Genomic DNA, 11,433 nt, shown 5'->3' with positions numbered 1-11,433 from the left:
GAGCGGTGCCCCCCTGGCCTGTTTGGACTTCCTGTTAATGACCTAAGGGCAATTTCCCACAATCTAAGTAGCCAAGTGTTCTAAGTTTTCCTAACCAACAATCCTTTCTCTCTCTAAAGACCTCAGCTGACAATTCTTAATGCTAACATTTTTTTTTTTTTCCCTCCTTTAAGACCACACGATTCAAATTTCCTCTTCTAATCCATAAATAACATCCTTGGTAATACACCCTGAGTGCTGATTACTTGCTGGGCACCATGCGAAGCAATTACACTGAGCGCCACCTCATTCAGCTCTGAAAATAGCCATGTAAGATAGGTATTATTATTCCTATTCTACGGGCACCATAAATAAATCGCCCTTCGTTTTCCAGACAGTAAATCGCAGAAGCATTTAATCGCCAGCATGTCTCATGCTAAGCCCCTTACTCTTAGCAAAAACTCTCAAGAATGTTTAGAGGACTCCAAGAAGTTAAATAATTTCTTCGTATCTGTAACCTTCTGTCTTCTCACCTAAAAAAAAACAACACAAAAAATAATAATGAAGCTCCTTCCTCTGAACAAGGCCTGTGATGGAAGAGAGGGTGGTGTGTGGAGGTGGATGTGAGTATGTCTGCAGAGACCCCCGCCTCCCTCCAGGGTGGGGTCTGTTTTCTTTCCCCCCAAATCACCTTGCTACTTGGTTTGACAACATGATGTGGTGGAAGTGATGCTATGACTCGGGGGGTAAGCTTCCAGGCAATTGATATTCACTCTCTGAGAGCCCTGTGCACGGTGGCAAGAAGCCTGCTGGTCTCCCGGAGACAGCAGTCCACTGGGGGGGAACCCTGGAGCCCCGAGCCCAGCCTAGGAAGGGGACCTCCTTGGGCCTTCCAGCCCAGCCCCCCACTGCCCACCAAACACAGACTCGAGAGTGACGCCCACAGGACCCCCACTTGCCAATGAGGGTGGGACACTCTTGCTCAGTCCTTATGTGTGTGTGAGGAGACACATGTCTGTAGGTGTTTGGCCTGGTGGACAAGAGCAGGTGTCCAGTGAGTGGACGTGTCCTTCTGTCCCTTCCCTCCCATCTCCCATCCTTAGAACAGATTGGAGCACACTGGGCAGGCGGGGAGGGAGGGTGCTGATTCCCCCCCTTCGTACCCAGTGTCAGCACTGCACATGGCGTCAGAAGATGTTTGAGCTCTCTGTGAACAGGACGAAACCTCAACATCTGCTTTAGTTTTCAGACTGGCCTCCAATCAGCTCAAATGTGAGCAGTGATGGCCACAGACTTGTGTACACACCTTTAAGTATCGTGTGTCCACTAATTGCACTCTAAATGCAATGTAAAATTTTGCATGTTGCTCATCACAAATATTTTTATTTGAACTAATTGAAAGCGAGTCTAAAGCAAAATCCTAGCCCAGGCTCTACCCCTCTGGTGTCAAATAGACTCTTCTGTATCACTTTATCAATCCTGCGCTTTCTTGCATCAGCTCTGGTGTTATTTGGAAGCTTTTGTGTTTTCCACCTAAATGCTCTCATGTTCATGAAGGGCTGACTCCTTGAGGACCAGGACAAGCATCGTGATTTCTCAACACCCATCGTAACACTTAGCAGAAGCCTTGGCACATAGAAGCAGCTCAGTCCACGTGTTAAGAGCCAGAGAAGTCTTTAAAAATGTTTCCTGATGATCACAAGTCAGCACAAGTTATTTCAAAACAGACAAAGGTACATAAGATTTGCCCTACACTGGCTGCCGTCTATGGGGTCACACAGAGTTGGACACAACTGAAGTGACTTAGCAGCAGCAGCAGCAGCATGAAAGGAAAATATTTCTAAAAAGAAAAGGAGCAAATTCACTCCTCTTGCAATAAATGGAGAGCAGATGTGTGTGTCTGTGTTTGTATGTCTGAGTGTGTGTGTGTGTGTATGTGTGTGTGTGTGTGTGAGTGTTTGCCTCTCTGATGGTATTACTTATGAACATGTGTGTGACCTTAGGCTGGAATTGGGTGGTTGAGAATTGCCAACAGTGAAAGACAGCAACAGCAATGAAGTTTTTCTGTAGAATGTTGCCTTTTCCTTTACCGCAGTCTAAGCCAACTATCCTTATTATGCTCCATAAACAATAGCAACAAAAAAAAAAGTGCCCTATAAAAATTAGATTGTGAAACCTAAATTATTTATGTGATTTCATTTGTTGGATGCATTTTGTGCCATTGAGCCTCACTTCTTTCCAATGTCATGAGACTATTAGGAACTGTAATAATCTTCAGGGCATGTGAGATTTATCAGCCCTTGCAGCATGGGCTAGGAGCCAGGGAAGGAGATTAAGGGCACTGGTAAAATTAATCGAGCTTCTCTCTGTGCTGGCCAAAAGAATGCACGGGTTACTGTTCAAGCATGTTACACAGTAGGAGCACAGTTTGACCACGACCATATGTTGAATTTAGAATTACGTGTTAGCCTTTTCCAAAAGCAATCCCATAAAAATGTCAATACTTCCATCAACTAATAGGTCTGTCCACTAAAAAGGGGATTTTACATACAGAGAGGGAAAGAGTATTGGTATTCACTAGCTCCCTGGGACATCTCCCAGGGCACCTTTTCATCCTGCTGCAGAAGCCAGGCCAGCTGATCTGCAGAACAGAAAGACTGACGGAGAGACAGGGCAAGGAGATGCTGCTCCATCACTGTTTCCTTGACCGAAAAGGGAGCTGGCGAGTGTTCCCTCATGACGTGTAAATGGGCTCCAGTCAGTGGCCTTGAAATGTAAGCGTTTCCTGTTCACTTGAGGCAGTGCTGAAGTTTTCTGGAATAGATAGAAGCCATCATTTCAGTCCTAGTACAAAATGAAAGCAGCATTGTGGGAGCAGTTTTGAAAATGTATGAGCTTCATAAAATGTCCCATTTTCCACATGGTGAGTCTGGCTGCACTATCAGATCATCAGAGCTCAGGAAAAACGCCCATTGAGGCTCCAACCCTTTATTTGTATGACACTAATAAAGAATAAGATATTTGCCATATTGCTTATTGATCAGTAATAAGACAGGAAATAAGCACATGGCCTTCCGTGCCATCCAAAACCAGGGAAGGGGCAGCCAGAAATTCCAACGTCTATCTCAGTAAAGCTATTACACATTTATGGCTGAAACCATGTCTTCAATTTCCATGTGATGAGGCTTCGAAAGAGTCTTCATTAGGTTCACATTGAAAGTGACTGCCTCGTCACATGAGGGAAAAAGTTGGAATATAAGTCTGCTGGTTGTCATTTTCCTTCTAGATTGAATCAGTGGCTCCAGTTCATTCCAAAAGAATGTAACTGCTGGAAATAAACCAACCCAATAACATATTGTGAGCACACTGACCTGCCTTTTTTTCAGATCTAAATAGCTAGTGGCTTTAGAGGGAAACCAGATTTTAAGAATGATTTTTAGGGTCACCAAAAATACCAAGAACCTTAGATTTTTCTCTCTGACAGAGCCAGGAGAATCCCAGTGGTTCTCAATCAAGGGCACATCTCAGTATCCTGTTCTTGCTAGGTCCACCCACTGGCCAGGTGTTGAAAGAAATCAGGTATATGATAGGCAAATGGAAAACCATGAAAATGCTCCACTTTTGTGAAGCAGTTTGGAATTTTCCTCCAGCCAGTGTTCACCATTTCCTCACCTGCTGTGTGTTTTTCTAACCGAAGGAACTGTCATCTTCTACAGAGAAACCCAGATACCCAGAACTCAAGTCAGCCCTCAGATAACACAGACGTGGGGTGTTGAGTTTGTACATGGGATGTGTATGCATGAGTGTGTCTCCCACACAGCAAAGGCTATGTAAACCTAATTCAGCCAGCGGGTGCAGGAAGAGAGGAGAGGCAGAAGTGAGATGTTTTTTGTTTACTTTTTAAAAACCGAATACTTTATTTTTAAGGCAGTTTTATATTGACAGCAAACTCGAAAGGGGTGTTCTGAGATTTCCCACGTACACCCTCACTGCACATGCCCACAACCTCCCCACCATCAACATCGCCCAGCCGATGCTGCCTTTGTTACAACTGATGAACCTGCACTGACGCATCATCGTCATGAAGTCTGTGGTTTACAGTGGGGTTACCCTTGATGTTGTACATTCTGTGGGTTTGGACAAATAGATAACTGCTGCATCCATCAATACCGTATGGTACAGAATATGCTCACTGCCCCCAAAGTCCTCTGCCTCTTCATCCCTATGTCTTCCCCAAGCCCCTGGCAAACTTTGAGCTTTTTACTGTCTCCACAGTTTTGCCTTTTCCAGAAAGTCATAGAGCTGGAAATATACAGGATATAGTCTTTACAAATTGGCTTCTTTCACTTAGTAATATGTACTTGTGTTTCCTCTATGTCTTTTCACAGCGGATTGCTCATGTCTTTTTAGTGCTGAATAGTATTCTAACATCTGGATGTACCACAGTATTTATCCACCTGCCTACTGAAGGATGTCTTGGCTGCCTCCAGGTTTGGGGCAATTACAAATAAAGCTGCCTTAAACATACATATGTAGTTTTGTCATGTTGACGTGTTTAAATTCTTATTTTGAAAAGTTGTAGATTCATAGGAAGTTGCAAAGATAAGCAGGAAGGTCCTCTGGATCCTCCACCTAGTTTCCACTCAGGGTTGCCCCTTACATAATTATGTACAAGTTCAAAGCCAGGAAACTGATGCGGATACAATGCCCGTGCCTAATTTTGGTCACTTAGTCACTTGTGCATATTAGTGTAACCACGGTGGTAATGGATACACAGGGTATTCCACCACCACTTCAGTGGTGCTGCCCTGTTGATTCATGTCCTCCAAAATGAGGTGTTCAAGTCTGCCCCCCAGTACCTGTGAACATGACCTTATTTGATAACAGGGTCTTTGCAGATGTAATCAAGAGGAGATGAAGTATTCTGAATTAGCCCCAAACCCCATGACTGGCATCCTTATAAGAAGAGAACAGGAAGACTTACACACACCGCTGAGAAGACTGCATGAAGATGGAATGAGGCACCACGAACCAGGGAAAGACAGCCATCAGCAGCAGCTCCAGGAGCTAGAAGAGGCAGAGAAGGAGCCAAATTCTCCCATGGTGTTGGACTTCTAGACTCCAGAACTGCAAAAGAACAAGTTTCTATTAAGCCACTTAGTTTGTGATCATTTGTTATGAACTCCCTAGAAAACTAGTGCACACCTCTTCATAGTCACACGTGTCAGTCCCTTGTCCATCCCACCACCCCGAGCCCCCCACAACCCTCATCTGCTTGCATTTCTCTCATTTTGTCGTTTTCGTGATGTTATATTAGTGGCAGTGCGGATCAGTGACCTGTTAAGATCGGCTTCTTGTACTCAACACAGTGACCCTGAGATGCATCCCTGTTGCGGCTATCCGCAGTTTACTTTTTAGCTGAGTAATAGTCCACGCTATGGACATGCCACAGTCTGTTGAACGATCCACCTGCTGAGGGACATTCTGTTAGAAGTCAAGTTGCTACATTTCATGTGGATGCTATTTAGCTGATATAATAGGTGTGTAATGCAACCTATTTTTTTTCCCCTAGTTAATCATCTATTTATTTATTTTTGGCTGTGCAGGCTTTCTCTAGTTGCAGTGTGCAGCCTTCTCCTTGTGGTGGCTTCTCTTGTGCAGCACAGATTCTAGGCTGCATGGGTCAGTACTTGTGGCCCTTGGCTTAGTTGTCCCATGGCATGTGGAGTTCACCTGGGTCAGTGATGGAACCCATGTCCTGCACATTGGGAGGCAGATTCTCAACCACTGGACCACGAAGGAAGTCCACACGTATGGTTCCTAAACCAGCATCTCCCTGATAGCTAGTGATGTTGAACATTTTTCCATGTGCTTTTTTGCCATCACATACCCTTTTCAGTGAAATGCCCCTTACTGTCTTTTGCCCATTTTCTTTTTTTTTTTTTTTTTCCTGATGTGTTATGGCTGGGGTTTAATTTATTATTTTTTTTAATTTTATTTTTTAACTTTACAATATTGTATTGGTTTTGCCACATATCAAAATGAATCCACCACAGGTATACCTGTGTTCCCCATCCTGAACCCACCTCCCTCCTCCCTCCCCATATCATCCCTCTGGGTCGTCCCAGTGCACCAGCCCCAAGCATCCATGTCCATTTTCTAATTGAGCTCTTTTTAATGTTGAGTTTAAGAATTTTTAATAATCTAGATACCAGATACATAATCTAGATACTAGTCTTTGATCAGATATATGGTTTGCAGATATTTTCTCCCATCTGTAGCTTAACTGGATCTTTCTCTGAACAGAGTCTTTAGGCTTTTCATGGAGTGAAAGTTTTTCACTTGATGTCCGATTTATCAAGTTTTTCTTTTATGGGTTGTGTTATTGGTGTGATATCTCAGAACTCTTCACCAAATCCTAGGTCCTGAAGATTTGTTCCTGTGTTGGTTTCTAAACATTATGTAGTCTTATGTTTTACATTTAAATCTATGATATATTTTCACTCAGTTTTTGTAAAAGGTGTGATACTGAACCTTTTTTTCCTACAAGTAATTTTTCCATGGCTTTATTTATATCCTTTGCTCTAAAATTAAAGTACATCTTTTTTTCCAATTATTCCTCATTTTTTCTCATCTTTGACAGATGTATAATATCTCCTATGACATTAAATATAGGAGCTAGTGAAAATTAGGTGTCCAAGAAATAAGCATCTGTGTGGAGATTCTGATTATTTATTTATTATTTTTTTTTGTGGGCCACTGTGAGGCTGCTTTTTTAAAATTTATTTATTTTAATTGGAGGCTTTACAATATTGTGGTGGTTTTTGCCATACATTGACATAAATCAGTCAAGGGTAAACATGTGTCCCCCCATCCTGAACTTCCCTCCCTCCCCTTCTCATCCCTCAGGGTCATCCCAGTGCACCAGCCCTAAGCACCCTGTCTCATGCACTGAACCTGGACTGGTGATCTGTTTTACATATGGTAATATACATGTTTCAATGCTATTCTCTCAAATCATCCCACCCTAGCCTTCTCCCACAAAGTCCAAAAGTCTGTTCTTTACATCTGTGTCTCTTGCTGTCTCTTATATAGCGTCATCGTTACCATCTTTCTAAATTCCATATATATGCATTAGTATACTATATTGGTGTTTTTCTTTCTGACTTACTTCACTTTGTATAATAGGCTCCTGTTTCATCCACCTCATTAGAACTGATTCAAATGCATTCTTTTTAATAGCTGAGTAATATTCCATTGTGTATATGTACCACAGCTTTCATATGCATTCATCTGCTGATGGACATCTAGGTTGCTTCCATGTCCTAGCTATTGTAAACAGTGCCGTGATGAACTTTGGGGTGCACGTGTCTCTTTCAATCTGGTTTCCTCAGTGTGTATGCCCAGCAGTGGGATTGCTGGGTTGTAAGGCAGTTCTATTTCCAGTTTTTTAAGGAATCTCCACACTGTTTTCCATAGTGGCTGTACTAGTCTGCATTCCCACCAACAGCATAAGAGGGTTCCCTTTTCTCCACACCCTCTCCAGCATTTATTGTTTGTAGACTTTTTGATAGCAGCCATTCTGACTGGCATGAAATGGTACCTCATTGTGGTTTTAATTTGCATTTCTCTGATAATGGTAACGTTGAGAACCTTTTCATGTGTTTGTTAGCCATCTGTGTGTCTTCTTTGGAGAAATGTCTGTTTAGTTCTTTGGCCCATTTTTTGGTTGACTATACTACAAAGCTACAGTCATTAAGACAGTATGGTCCTGGCACAAAGACAAAAATATAGATCAGTGGAACAAAGTATAAAGCCCAGAGATAAATCCACGCACTTATGGACACCTTATCTTTGACAAAGGAGGCAAGAATATACAATGGAGAAAAGACAATCTCTTTAACAAGTGGTGCTGGGAAAACTGGTCAACCACTTGTAAAAGAATGAAACTAGAACACTGTCTAACACCATACACAAAAATAAACTCAAAATGGATTAAAGATCTAAATGTAAGACCAGAAACTATAAAACTCCTAGAGGAAAGCATAGGCAAAACACTCTGACATAAATCACAACAGGATCCTCTATGACCCACCTCCCAGAGTAATGGAAAAAAAGCAAAAATAAACAAATGGGACCTAATTAAACTTAAAAGCTTTTGCACAATGAAGGAAACCATAAGCAAGGTGAAAAGATTTTGATTATTTTTAACTTTTATTTAACGACTGGCCAACGTAGCTTTAGAAACACACATGGATCTGACAATGTGCTAATGACTGAGGTCCATCTCCAGACAATGACCTGATGCCCCCAGGAGGCTGGTGCCCTCAGCAGAGCAGGCGTCCATGCATCCAGACCATCGTGTTTGTTTTCATTATCAGACAGCTGTGTGTGAGACAGAGCAACACAGAAGAAAAAAGAAGCCCTCTGAAGGGGTAGGAAGCTGCCAGGACATCCAGGAAGCCATTAGAGCTGAGTTGAGAGTGCTCAGAGCAGCAGGGCGGACACAGGGCCACATGTCCCAGGGACCTTTCTCCCCGAGGGAGCCCGGCTGAGCCCTGAGGGCAGCGACAGTCACCTCTGAGGGTGAAGCCCTTCGTCTCCACTGGGTTCCCAGACGTCTTCCAGGTGTCTGCAGGAGTCTCCTCTCAGAATTGCCTTCAGTCATGTAAGAAAGCATTTCCTAATAATTTCCATCCTTTAGAGTCAAGTGCCTGCACTCGCACAGGCATATACACGCCATTATCCAAAACGCTGACATGCCAACTGGATATTTCTTATTCACCGTACCTGACTGAATCTAACTTTTGGCTGTGTTGTGAAAATCAATGTCACGTTCATAGGATGTACTGCTAAGGTTAATTTTTTAAAAAATTAAACTCTAAGAGAAAGAGAGAGAGACAAAGAAAGGGGAAGAAAAGAGAAGGAGGAAGAAGGAAAGAAAAAAAGTAAGTCCAAAAATACATTGTGTAACCCAGGCTGCCTCATTTGGGAAATATGCCTCTTTCCTAAGGGATTATCCTGAGGGAAGCAACCACTTTTCAGTTACACCTCTGAGTGTGTTTCTTTAAAATCCATAAACATTGCTTTATTTTGTTTTTCTTGAAAAGTGGTAACATGTAGTTAAACGTACCTGGGGAAATTTCCCCGGCTAATTTCTTCTTACTAAAAAATGTTTCTTTCCAGATTTCAGTTCAGTGGACTTCCCGCACCCCCACCCCCATATTATTTTTGGAGTCCCATAGGTTTTCCTTGGCCAGAGAAGAACACTGTGGTACAGCGGAAAATGCGGGCAGGACTTTTCTAGAAAGGGAGTGGATAACACACATTCATTTTGGCCCTTTCTTGAACTCCCACTATAAAATACGGGAAAAAAAGATTCTTTGAAAGATATAAACTCACAAATTTTCTTTTAGAGAGGATAAGAAAGAAAAGCTACATTTTGGAAGCTAAGCAGAGAAATTTCCGTTTCCAGAAATAAGACCCTTCAGGGTATTTAGATCATCTTCCCTTTTGCAAGTGAGAAAATGACGATTCAACTCTAAAGAAGCTTAAGTTATTGACCAACTGACAGGGTAAGTAATTATCAGGATGGACTATAAGCCTGTAACCGGAGGGTCTAGCCAGGCACTGACTGCTCTTGCCCCTGCAGGCACCAGCTCAGCCAAGCAGAAATAAAACTCCATGGGCTCTTAAAGTTTGGAGACTTACAAAGTAGGGGCCTTCAACAGGATAGTCATGACCGCAAGGTGCTGGTATCAGAAGAGTCTGCTGTCTCAGAAGAGTGAATCTGAGACAAACCTCACCAGACACACAGAATCAACTCGTGTACCTGGAGGAAAAGGGAATGTCCTAAATCTGACAGGAGGCAGAACAAAACAAAGTGAGACAGAACAAAGACAGAACAAAATCCTATCTGTTGTTAAATGTTGAAATCTGCCCCTTCCAGATCAGGAGCCAGACAGGAACAATGCTCTCCACTCATCTCCCCAGTATCTCAGAGGTGTCCGCCTGCCGAGGAAGGTGTAAGACTAACAAGCATGAGGATTGCGAAAGAAAAAACAAAACTGTCTCCTTGGAACCAAGCAGAGTCCTGTGGGGCTCCTGGACGTGGAAGCATTTCTGCCCCCCATTTCTTGTTCGTAGGGCACAGACTCCAGCCTGTGTGACCTTTCCCAAGTTCCAAAAGGCTGATTCCAACAGTTGCTAATCAAAAGAGGAGCAGTCTAGAAACCACTGCTTTTTCATACTGTTCATGGGGTTCAAGAAACATGCTGAAGCTCCAATACTCTGGCCATCTGATGCAAAGAGCCAACTCATTGGAAAAGACCATGATGCTGAGAAAGATTGAGGGCAAGAAGAGAAAGGGGAGACTGAGGATGAGATGGTTGGATGGCATCACTGACTCAAAGGATGTGAGTTTGAGCAAGCTCTGGGAGATAATGAAGAACAGGAAACAGAGTCCGACATGACTTTGCTACTGAACAACAACAGCCAAGAAACCACCTAAGGCAAAATTAAAAGAACTAGAGAAGCTCATGAAGAAGGTGACCTGAGACCAGATGAGAGGAACGCAGGCCCTGCACACCCCCTGATCTTGTCAGCCACCCCCTCCACTTGAACCCTGGCTATAAAACTTCTCACCATATCTTTCTGGGTGGGGACCCATAGTTTTGGGGGGCAGGAACTCGCTGTGGCCCCCTTTGCCTGGCAAAGCATTAAAGCTCTTCTTTTCTACTTCACCCACCTCTGTCTCTGACCTTCGATTCAGCACGCTGCAAAGAGGCTGAGTTTTCGGCATCACTCTAAGAAGACAAAGTGAGGATGCCCCACCAGCCACTGTCCAGCCTGGCCCCACTGTGGACTCAGGCTGTGACCTTAGGTAGCTTCTCCTTGGACTTCATTTCCCTCTCCTGTGAATCAGGATTAACAAAGCCCTAAACCATGTTAACTGGTTGTAAAACCAAACTGAAGTAAGAACAACAAAAGGAGAACTGCAAAGATCAGGCACTATACAGAGATAGAATACTGTGCATATTATTAATACTGTCATCCCTGGTATAGCTTTGTGTTTAGAGGTTCACCGTAGTTGTTGTTTGGTTGCTAAGCCATGTCTAAGTCTTTGGCGACTCCATGGACTATCGCCCGCCAGGCTCCTCTGTCAGTGGGATTTACCAGGCAAGAATACTGGAGTGGGTTGCCATTTCCTTCTCCAGGGCATCTTCCCAACCCAGGAATTGAACCTGCATTTCCAGCAATTAGCAGGCAGATTCTTTACCTTTGAGCCACCAGGGAAGCCCTTAGAGAATTCATAGAGCAAGTGAAGCAATGTTACAGATTTTGCAGCAATCATTGACTCACCCATGTAATTTATTCACTAGGGCAGTTTTGTCCTTTGTATTCATTGGAAATAAAAGGCCTGCTGTAAAACCAAGTGTTTTCATGGAAGAGTTG

The 11,433-nt window shown here is 43.2% G+C and overlaps 1 long non-coding RNA gene across 2 annotated transcripts; it reads right to left on the bottom strand.

The window, feature by feature from the left end:
- Positions 1-400: 400 nt before the first annotated feature.
- Positions 401-10,000, bottom strand: LOC123329079. 2 transcript variants are annotated; one of them, XR_006544222.2, is made up of 3 exons: positions 9,691-9,999; positions 4,964-5,106; positions 401-512 (listed from the first exon to the last, which is right to left on the bottom strand). It is a non-coding gene; the product is annotated as an uncharacterized LOC123329079 (long non-coding RNA). The 2 variants fall into 2 exon arrangements; XR_006544223.2 differs by lacking the exon at positions 401-512 and adding an exon at positions 2,425-2,793 and having other exon boundaries at positions 9,691-10,000.
- Between the last annotated feature and the right edge of the window lie 1,433 nt (positions 10,001-11,433).

The sequence above is a fragment of the Bubalus bubalis genome, chromosome 14 (genome assembly GCF_019923935.1).
Source record: "Bubalus bubalis isolate 160015118507 breed Murrah chromosome 14, NDDB_SH_1, whole genome shotgun sequence".
Classification (NCBI taxonomy): Eukaryota; Metazoa; Chordata; class Mammalia; order Artiodactyla; family Bovidae; genus Bubalus; species Bubalus bubalis.
This window is presented reverse-complemented; position numbering and strand designations above follow the sequence as displayed.